Source organism: Lagenorhynchus albirostris, chromosome 12 (assembly GCF_949774975.1).
Source record: "Lagenorhynchus albirostris chromosome 12, mLagAlb1.1, whole genome shotgun sequence".
In the NCBI taxonomy this organism is placed as follows: Eukaryota; Metazoa; Chordata; class Mammalia; order Artiodactyla; family Delphinidae; genus Lagenorhynchus; species Lagenorhynchus albirostris.
Window position 1 is genome coordinate 49,352,182 of NC_083106.1, and position 12,134 is coordinate 49,364,315.

A 12,134-nucleotide genomic window follows, 5' to 3' on the forward strand; every position below is an offset into this window, starting at 1 on the left:
AAGATGAACTTTAGCTCCTGCACTGAAGCAGCAACAGGGCTGACACACATGTGATGAGGCATATACACAGTTATTCAGAATAGCATTGCTGAGGACAGCAAAAACTTAGAAACAATACACAAACTGTAGTATATCCTTACAATGGGATAGTATGCAGCTGTAAAAAAAGAGAAGAATTTCTCCATGTACTGATGTGAAAAGAACCATAAATTAAGCGGAAAATGCAAGGTGTAGAAAAGTGGGTATAAAATGCTATCTTTTAAAAGAAAGATACAGAAAATAACAATAAAGGGAGAGGCTATCCCCTCAAGTCTATTCAAGGTCATTGGTCCAAATATTTGCCTTTCTCTGATATCATCACTTCTCCCCTCTTTCCTGAATCATTCACAAGAGCACACATTTTTCCCACCTCATAAAAATTCTCCACTTGACCCCATTTCCCCTGTCAGCTTTTGCCTCGTTTCTTTGCTCCCTTTCTAGCAAATCTCTCAGAAAGAGATGTCTATACTTAATGTCTGTGACTTCTCTCAAAATCCTTCTTAGACCCACTCACACAGCTTTTACCTTTCACTCCACTGAAACTGATTTTGTCATAAACACCAGTGACCTCAACGTGGCTAAAGCCAGTGGTTTTACTTGACTGCCAATAACATTTCACACAATTTTTCACTTCCTCTTTCTTGAGAAACTTCCATCACCAGACGTTGGGACACCATCCTGTCCTAGTTTTCCTCTACCTCACTGTTCCCTGTAGGTTCCTTTTGCTGGTTCTCCTCCTGCCTTCCCCCTCTACCACCAGCTCTTAACATTAGAGTGTCCTAGGACTCAGCCCTTGGTTCACCGTTTTTGTTTTTCCTATCTGCACTCACCCCCTTGGCTATCTCATTTAGTATCATGGCTAAATACCATCTGTATGCTGACAACCCTCAAATTTAGATCTAATATCCACTTGGCATCTCTTCTTGGATGTCTAAAAGGCATTTCAAACTTCACTTGTGCATAATTAAATGTCTGATCTTCCCTCCCTAACTTGCCATCTCAACTGATGGCAATTCAGTTTTCCCAGTTGCTCAGGTCAAAAGCCTTGGAGTCATCATGGACTCTTCTCTTTTTCCCAAACCCTATACCCAATTCATCAGTGACTACTTTAAAAATATGCCCAGAATCTTACCACTTAATACTTCCACTGCTCCCAACCGTGTTTGATTCACCATCTCCTCTTGCCTGGATTACTGCAATAGCCTCAAAACCAGCCTCTCCCTTCTTCCACCCTTTGTTCCCAACATAGCAGCCAGAGAGATTCTATTCAAATGTAAGTCAGATCATGCCACTCAAAATCTGGGACAGGCTCCCCATCACATTCAGAGTAAACACTGAAGTCCTTGCAAGCTCCTGCACAGTCTGTTGTCCTTTCATGCTTCCTCTCTGACTTCATCTCCTACTACTCTTCCTCACTCTCTCCACTCCAGCCACACTTGGGTCTTTGCTGTTCCATGAATATGACAGGCATGCTCTGCTTCGGGCCTTTGTATGGGCTTTCTGTCTGGAATGCTCTTCCCCCAGATACCCACACAGCTAACTCCCTCACCTTCTTCAACTCTGCTCAAAACGTCACTTTCTCAGTGAAGTCTATCATGACTACCCTATTTAAAATTACAATGTGCCCCTTTGAACCTTCACACCACCATCCTCCTCACTCCATAATTTTCTTATTTCTTATGTTCATTGATTATTGTCTGTCTACCCCCTTCTAGATGATAAATTCCATGAGAGGAAGGATTTTTGCTCCATGACAGTTAGGATGTACAGTAGTCTTCCCTTATTCGTGGTTTTGCTTTCTGCAGTTTTAGTTACCTGTGGTAAACTGCAGTCTGCAAATAGTAAATGGAAACTTGCAGAAATAAACAATTCGTAAGTTTTAAATTGAGCACCATTTTGAGTAGCACGATGAAATCTTGGGCCATCCTGCTCCATCCCGCCCCACCCGGGATCCCCAACCACTAACATAGTCTCCTGACAACCATGGACGTCATAATGGCCCAATGATCCAGGGTCACCTGAAGCAGACGATCGTCTTTCTGACCTGTCGTTAGAAGATCAACAGAAGCCCAGTGCTAAATCACAATGCCAACGTCATTCGCCTCACTTCCTCTCATCACGTAGGCATTTTATCATCTCATACCAACCCAAGAAGAAGGGTGAGTACAGTACAATATTTCGAGAGAGATCACATTCACATAACTTTTTTATAATATATTGTTATAAGTGTTCGATTTTATTATTAGTTATTGTTCATCTCTCACTGTGCCTAACTTATAAATTAAACTTTATCGTAGGTATGCATGTATAGGAAAAAAACACAGTATACTACATAAATCATATATATATATATATATATATATATATATATATATATATATATATATAGGGTTTGGTACCATCCCTGGTTTTAGGCATCCACTAGGGGTGTGGCAACATACTCCCCACAGAAGAGGGAGGACTACTGTATGCCCAAAACAGTGCTTAAAATATATAGCCTAGAAAATAGCAGGTGCTTAGGAAATAGGTATTGAATAAAAGAATGAAATAGTATATATATAAAAAGCACTGAAAAGGATATATTAAAAACTGAAATAGATGATTACATAGGGGTGGCAGAAGGGGGTCAGTGGTGGCAACAAGCCTGCTAAATATATATGTTTTATGTCATTTTGAGTTTTGAACCAGGTAAATGCATTATCTGTTAAAAAATAAAATCAAATTTAAAAATAATATGACAGTGCTGGAACAATGAAGTATGTCAACACTCTTTAACTTCCATATGGGAGAGCAAAAGTACTTGTGTACGTAATCATTTTGTGTGAGGCCTACTTCCTCACCCATGGCCCCAGGAGAGTCTTTTTTTTTTTTTTTAATTGAGGTATAATTGACCTACTACATTGTGTTAGTTGCAGGTGCACAACATAGTGATTCAATATTTCTATACATTACAAAATGATCACCACCATAAATCTAGTTACCATCTGTCACCAAAGTTATTACAATATTATTAACTATATTCCCTCTGCTGTACATTTTGTCCCCATGACTCACTTACTTTGTAATTGGAAGCTTGCACCTCTTAACCTCACTCACCTATTTCTCTCCTCTTCCCACTCCGGGGGAGTCCTGAACCTGACAGAGTCGTAGGGCTTCAGAGGTGGAAGCCAAGTCCCGCCCCACTCCCTTTTCTGTTGGGGGTGGGGTTGGCCACCAGCAAGTGTACCCACAGGGCCTCTCCCTGCCCCCACCTGTTTCTAATTTTAGATGAGATTTCCTACTCATACTTTCATTTTCAGACGGGAGACTCAGTGCACACAAGAGCAAGCGTCCAGCAAAATCCTCCCCGAAATGTGGATATGACAGAGCAGGAGCCTCTGGTGTTTGCACTTATTATTTATCAGGGGTCCTGTTTTTCAAAATGGAATTCAACATTTCTTCTACAATTGGCTACTTTCCATCATAAACAAATAAATCTGATTTTGCTTTTTCTTTAGGATAATAAAGGTGAATAGACATATCACCACTGTCCTAACATAGTTGAAGTAGAAAATCCAAGAGTTAATGTTGTGCCTAGAAGTTCATACTTCTAAGATGTTTAAGACTTCCATAAGTCTAAACTTTGACAAGACAGAGCTCATGTATGTTTCAGAAATGCTCAGATAAGAAACTGGATACTTTTTCCAGGGTACTCTCCTGGCAGGTCTCTGGCTCACAGATAATCCTTGTGAGGGGTCACACACTTCTAGTTTGGGGATCTTCACCTGGCAAATGCCCACAGAGCTGGTTTGGGGTTTAGCTATGGGTTCAGCTAAGGGGGTAATATTTTACTGAAGTGTTGGGAATTCTTCCCTCATGCTTCCTCCTCCTGAGTTCAAGGGCAGACATGCACCTGCATCTGTAGGCAGGAGTCAGGCGAAGTCAGGATGAGAAGAATTCATCCAAGAGAAACAGTTCCTGGCCAGGTGGTGTTGGTGGTCTCCAAATGTGTCCCATTTTAGGTGTGTGTGTGCATGGCTTCTTTAAGACAAAGCATGGAGGTGGGAGGGAGATAGCACACTGGGGGTACAATTGCGGTTTTTTCTTCCCTCTCACTCTGTTCCTAGGTCATTTGACTGAAGGAAACTTTGACTTCCTGGTGGCCAAATGACTTCCCCTCTCCTCCTCTCTGAACACCCCACACCCACACAGCCCCCTCCTTCTGAAGGGCACCCTGGTTTGGCAGCACTTCACTTCTCTAACACAACCACCAACGCTCTGCACCTGAGGGGCCCCTGCATCCTAAGCCAAGGCAGAGTTGAAATTTGAAGGCACACAACTGCCAATCACGTTGTTCTCTTGATCAGCTGGGTGGCTGGGGGCAACTGGTAGGTGGAAGACCTTATTGCTTCAAGCATATGTATGGATTTTGTACTCCTGTGTTTCTCAAACTGCTTCCCAGAACACTAGTTCTTTGAGGTGATGAAAGATATTCCCAAGGGAATAAAAGGGTTCTGTGGTCAAATAAATTCAAAGAACATTTCATACTCTCTCTCTGGAGATTCAACACACAGTAGGATAGTAAAGGCTCTGAGAAAGTCTGGAGTAAAGGAACCTTTCTAACATTATTTACTCCCAGTTTCCGAAACTTATCTTGAAAAAGCAAATAAAACCCTTCTTCCCTAACCCCTGCAAAACACAGTAGAAATCCTCCTGTCCAATGCAATCAAGACTAAGAGTTGGTTCGTCAATCATAAGAAGTCTGCTAAACCAGAGAATGCTTAAAAAATGACATGCACTCTCTTAAACATTTTATTTAAATTAAAAATACACAAATAGGGCTTCCCTGGTGGCGCAGTGGTTGGGAGTCCGCCTGCCGATGCAGGGGGACATGGGTTCGTGCCCCGGTCCCGGAAGATCCCACGTGCCGTGGAGCGGCTGGGCCCGTGAGCCATGGCCGCTGAGCCTGTGTGTCCAGAGCCTGTGCTCCACAACGGGAGAGGCCACAACAGTGAGAGGCCCGCGTACCGCAAAAAAGACCCAAACAAACACAAATATACAAACATTTGCCAATCTTCTAACATAGAGCCTAGGCTTTTTCTTTGTATGTACCCACTCACTGGAGTTCTGTACCATCTTTCCTCTATAAATCATAATACATAGTGTGTGGTCTACAATTTCTAGTGTGTGTGTGTTTTTGGCGTGTTTCTTTCTATGGAGAGGAATCTTAAAGACCATGAAACAATCCAAAAGCATCATCTTTTGTTTTTTTAAAAGAAGTTTTAGGTTCACAGAATAATTGAACAGACAATTCAGAGAGTTCCCATAAATTCCCTGCACCCTCACCCAAAACATACAGCCTCCCCAGCTATCAACATCCCGCACCAGTGTGGTACATCTGCTACAACTGATGAACATACATTGACACATCACTATCATCCAAAGTCCACAGTGTACATTACAGTTCACTCTTGTGAAACTATGGGTTGGACAAATGTATAGTGGCATGTATCCACTACTGTAGTATCATACAGAATAGTTTCATTGCCCTAAAAATCCTCCGTGCTCTGTTATTCATTGTTCTCTCCTCTCTCAACTGCTGGCAACCACTGATCTTTTTACTGTCTCCATGGTTTTGTCTTTTTTTGAATGTCACATAGTTGGAATCATACAATATGTAGCCTTTTCAGGTTGGCTTCTTTCACTTAGTAATATACATTTAAGCTTCCTTCATGTCTTTTCATGATTTGATAGCTCATTTCTTTTTAGCGTTCAGTAATATTCCGTTGACTGGATGTACCACAGTTTATCTATTTCAACTTAGTTTTTAGAGAACAGATCTTTCTTTTTGTACTCCTATTTCATTGGTTTACATAATAATTAAATTAAACACAATGACAAGTAAAACTGGCACAAACGGGTTTGGAGCAACAACGATGAATGATGCTAGGTAAACATATGCTACCCAGAGGCTGTGATTAGTGAGTACTTTGCTGGCTTGTGCTACCAAAGGAATGGAAAGCTTCAGGTAATCCATGAGTCTGTTAGTGAAGGGGGGTTGGGAGAACTACCGCATTAACATGCTGAGGAGTTAGTATTCCAGGGCACACTTCTGGGGAAATGCTGACTTAGCCCACGTTCTCCCAAATGTTTTGATGGTGCTTCCTTCAAGAAAAGCATTTTTGTTCACTCACCTTTAACATATGTCTGTTTATGTATTCATAACTACCTCCAGTACTATCGATGGCTAATATTGCAAAGCATGATGTACATAGGGTGAGATTCATCAACAATAAGAATGAATCTCAATCCACATTCCCAATAGTTTCTTTGACTTAAAAAAAAGTTTTGCCTGACTTCTTAGATGTGATTAGGTTATCTTTTTTAACCTCATAATGTGGCTAAAGATAAGCATGTACTAGGATTAGTACTGTCAACTCTACTCTTTCTTATTATTCTCTTGTGCATTGCCTCCCCGTGGTCACTTCAGGACGCCTTAGTGTAGCGTGTAACATGGGCTTCTTACATACAGACGTAATCTATTTAGAAGTTCTAGTATTTTCTTCCCACACCCCTGGGATATATGCCTCCACTTTGGAGGCTGCTGGCCTTATAAACTTCTCAGAGAAATTTAGAAGATCAATTAAAAATTACTTCAATGCCAAAATGTCAAAGATGGGGAATGGCAGAGCCTTTTTGAATCAGTGGTGCCCATCTCTCTGTTAAGCAAGCCCTGAGGCTGAGTGAGGATATCTGGGGCTGCTTTTGATCACTCTCGGGGGAGCACAAGCTACCAAGAACTAGCACCAGACCAGGTGTGGCTGCCACATTTTCAGATGCTCACTGACAAACTGGAAGCTCATTCAGAAGCTGTATAAAAAGATTAAGCTCCAAGACAAGGTGGGGAGGAGGGAAGGAAATAGGGGAGAAATATTCGAGCCTGTGATGTCCCCTGTTCTCAATACTCTCCATTCCCAACTCCCTCTGGAGAAACCCCTAGCCCCAAGCTAACCTTGACCACAAATGGTGATCTCTGCATGAAGAAGCAGCCCCTGTTGGAAGCCCAATCCACTATGGCTGCTCCTTGCTGCTGAGACGAACAGTAGGTGAGTGCGAGTTCCAAGGTTTTATCACCCTCTTCCACATACCCAGCCCACAGAGGTCTCAGGAAGACTAAGACGAAGAATATAAAAGCACCCCTAGCACACAGTGGGGACTCCATCACTTGCACTGGGGGAACTCAGCACAGGAGAAGACCTAGGCCTCTCCACTGAATCATGCTGAACCATGATTCAAAAACAAAACCCAACAATAACAAAACACCCTCATTACTGGCATTTACTTAAAAAATCTTAAGAGTACAGAATCTGAACAAGACTTTAGAATTGGCCAGTATACTCTAGGTTTTGGTAAGGTTTGGTAATATCAACCTTACCACCATTAAAAATAACTCTACCCCTCCCCTTTGCCTGACTCCCACCAGCCCCTTACTGAAGGCCCTTTCCAAGCACAGCTGACAAGAACCCTGCACAAGGCAACACATAGCACAGCTGCCAAGCAAAGACACTTCCCCCCCCGGGCCCCCACCCGGAAGTCTCAGAAGCATCACAGCCCTGAAACGTGCAGATGGTTGCACCTGCCCTGTGCTTGTGGATTTTCTCCAAGGACTCAGAAGGGAACCGCCTGGATGCAGCAAACACAGCACAAACAACAGTCGCTTTGTGTCTTGTTAAATGTTCTGTAATCAGAGCTCAACCACACTCCACTCTCTGGTGACAGTCAGAGATGCCCATTTGGTGGGGGCTTGCTCTCTCACTGCAAAGCCTTTTCCCAAAGTCCTGCTTACAGAATTCAGTTGCTCGAAGCACTGATAAAACCACAGTGTCTTAGATGCCCACAAAGGTTATTAATTAACATTACAATGTCTGTGAACCTTGTCTCAAAAGGAAACCATTATTTATTTTGTTAGTCAAACAACTCCCCTTAGCTCAAAGGTTGTGGATTTTCCTACAGAATTAGTAGGAGTTAGGAGTAGACACTGTAGTTCAGAAAGGACCGGCCACATAATCTATGGTGCCCCATGAAAAATAAAAACGCAGGCCTTGTTCAAAAAGCAGGAAAAAAGTGCCATTAAAGGTACTAAAATATAAAATGTTCTTCTTTCTTCTTCAGTCTCTCTCTTGACCTGTCACAGTGTTTTTGTTTTTAATGTTGGCTCCTTGGCATGGGGATGCACGCAGGGGTACCAGGGGCCCCACCCTGTGACTGGTGCATGAATGCACCTGGTCTACTAGCTACTGGACTGAGGCTTCATGCCGAGCCAGGGGCGAAGAAGTTGAGCTGGGCGTCTCCTCTTCCTTCAGGCCCATTGCTCCTATCTACCGCGGATGGGCAACCCCAAGGGTATTGCAACCTCTGCCCTGGGATATTCTAGGTTCCCAGGGATGGGCAACAAGCTCACACCCAGTGAGTCACCCATCAAACATAGCCTGGTGCTGCCAGTCTGGGGTCCCTGAAATGCTGTCAGGTACACATGCCCCACACATGCCCTCGCCGTGCTCAGGCCCCCACTGGGTGGGGAATGGCAGCCATTGCTGGATGCAGATGGTGAGGGGGAAGTTAGTGGTGCCTGGGATGCCAGAGGGCAGAGGAGCAGGCAGCTGAGAACTCCTCCTGGCAAGGTGGGGAGGCAGCAGGAGTGTGTGTGAGCCCAGGCTACAAGCCTTTGGTGCATCCTCCATTGACTCACTGGATGCCACTTACAAAATACAAATTCTACGTGAAAATGAAGAGTACAAGATGGAACCTACAAAGCATTAAACCCCAAGTGACCCTGTGAGAGTCCTGTGGGAGTGTACTAGTCACTTGCCCATTAAGTCACCCTGACTTTAGACCTCAAATGAAACAATTTTGATTGTCTTCCTATCCCAAATATATGTATTTCTAAGATATATATTTATATACGCTTATATATACGAAAAAGCTTTATGTGTTTCCCCCATTTCAACTTTATATCAGCTATGAGTTAATCAGCAGAGACTGAAGTTTACAAATGTTTTCTACTTAAAAGCCCTTTAAGTCAAGAATATATATCAAAACGGTAAAAGTACTTCTCTCTGAGCACAGGGAACTATAGTCAATATCTTATAATAAACTACAACAGAAAAGAATCTGATAAAGAATATATAACTGAATCACCAGAAACTAATACAACCTTGTAAATCAACTATACTTCAATAAAAAAAAATTTTTTTAAGTACTTATTTCTTGGGCCAAGGTGTTAAAAAGTAATTTTTATACTATTTTCTGAGCGTTGTAGTGTTTTTGTTTTTGTTTTTCCATGAATATGGACACATGGATTGCTTTCATAATTAGGAAAAAAAATAAAAATGTTATTTTATAAAGTATAAAATAAACATACTTTACCTATAGGGAGAGTATGCTGCTCCTTGGACTTTTCTGATACAACTAGTGTTATCTCTCTGTTAACTTAATACCTCCTGGATCATATGAATTTCAAGATTTTCCAGAAGTTTCTGAAGCTAGTGTAAGCAGTTTGAGAGCCACTCTCCACTATTGGCTTATACTCTAGGCTCCTAAATTCTTGCATAAGGGCCTTGGGCTGGGTCCAGTCCTTTTGTTACTCTCTCCTGGGGAAGAAGAAACGGTTCCTTTTTTGGGTTCCCAAGTGGGGTAGATGCACCTTTTTGGAGACAGACATCTTTTTTTCCTGGCCCACATCTTGATTGATAAAATATATCCCTTTTTACCAGGTTCTGCTAAATTGCAAAGTGCTCAATGTCCGAAGCGACCTCTTGTGTTTTGGAGTCTCTAAATGTGGCCAGGAATTTCATGAGCTGTTATTATAAGAAGCGCTTAGGTCTGAAACTCAATTTAGATACCAAGGAGGATTTCACGGGAAGATTTAAAACTCCATACATGATCAAGAAAAAACTGTGTTCCAATACCCCTGAACTCTTACTCTACCCATTATGCTTGCAAAGCCCACGTTTCTCCCTGTCAGAGGACCCCAGGTGCTAGAGAGGAAGCAGAGTTCAGAAGGGTAAGCAACAGGCTTGGGACTGGGGTGTGTGTGTGGGCAGGGGGTGGGGGTGGGGGCGAGTGCTGAGTTCTCCTGGATGCTCAGTGGACATGCACCTCTGCACTTACACCCAACCAGCTAGAGTCTGTTCCCTGTTACAATAAGCACAGCCAGGCAGAGCCCGCATCCCAGGACCAAGAGGAACAAACACTTGGGAAAACAACCCCTCCACATAGACCATCAACACACACCAAATAGACTAGTACATAAATTGTGTTGTCTTATTCTCGGAAAAACAATCACAGGAGCTATTTTAAATATTCCACTTCCATGAGTGTGCGTGTTGCAGGGGAGATACCTGTGTGCAGGATTTTATGTTTAAGATGCTAGTGGTTATGTTTTCTATTGTCTTTTTTTTTTAATTTGAGGAAAATAAAAATATGAAAACCTAGACTTACAAAACTGAGATGTTAAAGGGTAGTTATTTGCTTAATCAAAGCCCCACATACCTTTACATACTGAGTTTCCTCAGAGTCTGTTCAGCAATTTACAAGCCCTCAATAAACACTTATCTTCTTAGCAAAAACACCACTTGGGTATATCTGTAGTTTTACATGCTAATGTCATAAAGCAAATTTTCAAGTCAAGTTCAAGATAACTCCTGCAATGGACTTGAGGACATGGGGTGCGGGGGGAGGGGGAAGCTGGGGTGAAGTGAGAGTGGCATGGACATATATACACTACCAAATGTAAAATAGATAGCTAGTGGGAAGCAGCCGCATAGCACAGGGAGATCAGCTCGGTGCTTTGCGACCACCTAGAGGGGTGGGATAGAGAGGGTGGGAGGGAGGCTCAAGAGGGAGGGGATATGGGGACATGTGTATGCATATGGCTGATTCGCTTTGTTGTGCAACAGAAACTAACACAGTATTGTGAAGCAATTGTACTCCAATAAAGATCTATTAAAAAAGAAAAGAAAAAGAAAAAAAATAGCTCCTGCATACCTGCTGAGTTTTTATTTCAATTTCTGAAGCTCCTTTAGGGGGAAGAGTAGACTTACTACTTATTATAAGTCCTTCAAATTCATCTTCTTTCCCGATCCGCCTAGCTATAGCTTTCATGCTAGGGTAGAGAATGTGAGTTCTATTAAAGAAGAGAGACAGAAATTAACAAACATTTTTTCTCTTTCAGATTCTCTGACAATTCTTTTCATTCATGTTCTGTTTCCTGTCATCATGCATAAACCTCCCAACTCATCACAGACACTTACATCGACATCTAAATCCACCACAGTTACCACTCCCTTAGTCAATATTAAATCGTGAGGCCTTTTCCCATTGGGCACATTTAATTTCAGTCTTCATTCTTCAAAATATTGACTAGTCTCCTCACTCCCTGTTTACCAGGAAAGCTGACTGTTATAACTCATAAGATAGACAATTTGGACTCGGCCACCAATACCCTCAGGAAGGTCCTGGGGTGGTGGTTGGGTGCTTAGTGAATGCTGGTTTGGTTACAGACACATGGCAGAAACCACATGCCTTTCCCACCAGCTAAGTCACCCCAGCCAGGGCTTGAAGTTGAGAAAACAACCCAGCACTCTGCATACTGAACACCTCATGCTGCACCATATTGTACCCTTGGCTGTGATGCCTGAGGCTCTCAGAGACTCATTAGACTTGGGTCTAATGGGGCAGAGAGTGGAGAGGAGGTCACGGCAGCAGCACTCCCCACTCAATTCTCGCTGGGATCCTATGAGCTAAAAAGCTTAGAGTTAGCACTGAAGGGACACTTCAGAAGCACCAGTTCCCAGGGACAGAACTCTGGGAAAATGATATACAGTGTTGCTCAGTGGAACCCAGGGCTGTCCCTGCAGTCAATAGAACTCAGCTTTTCCCATAAAGCACTGTTCACAGAGACACACTGCCCAGCTTCCTCTGTGATCAGTGGGGCTAGGCATACCAAATTCATGGACCAAACGTCACCCTCAGAGCAAGGGCAGTCATCTGCCAGGTCCCAGGTTCCACTCCTTCACATGAATTTCCCCCTGAGCACACTTACCCATAGAGCTCCG

At 42.8% G+C, this 12,134-nt stretch overlaps 1 pseudogene; it reads right to left on the reverse strand.

Annotated features, from left to right (window-relative positions):
* The window catches only part of LOC132530475 (coiled-coil domain-containing protein 162-like), a 40,128-nt pseudogene extending 28,522 nt beyond the window's left edge, over positions 1–11,606 (reverse strand).
* Between the last annotated feature and the right edge of the window lie 528 nt (positions 11,607–12,134).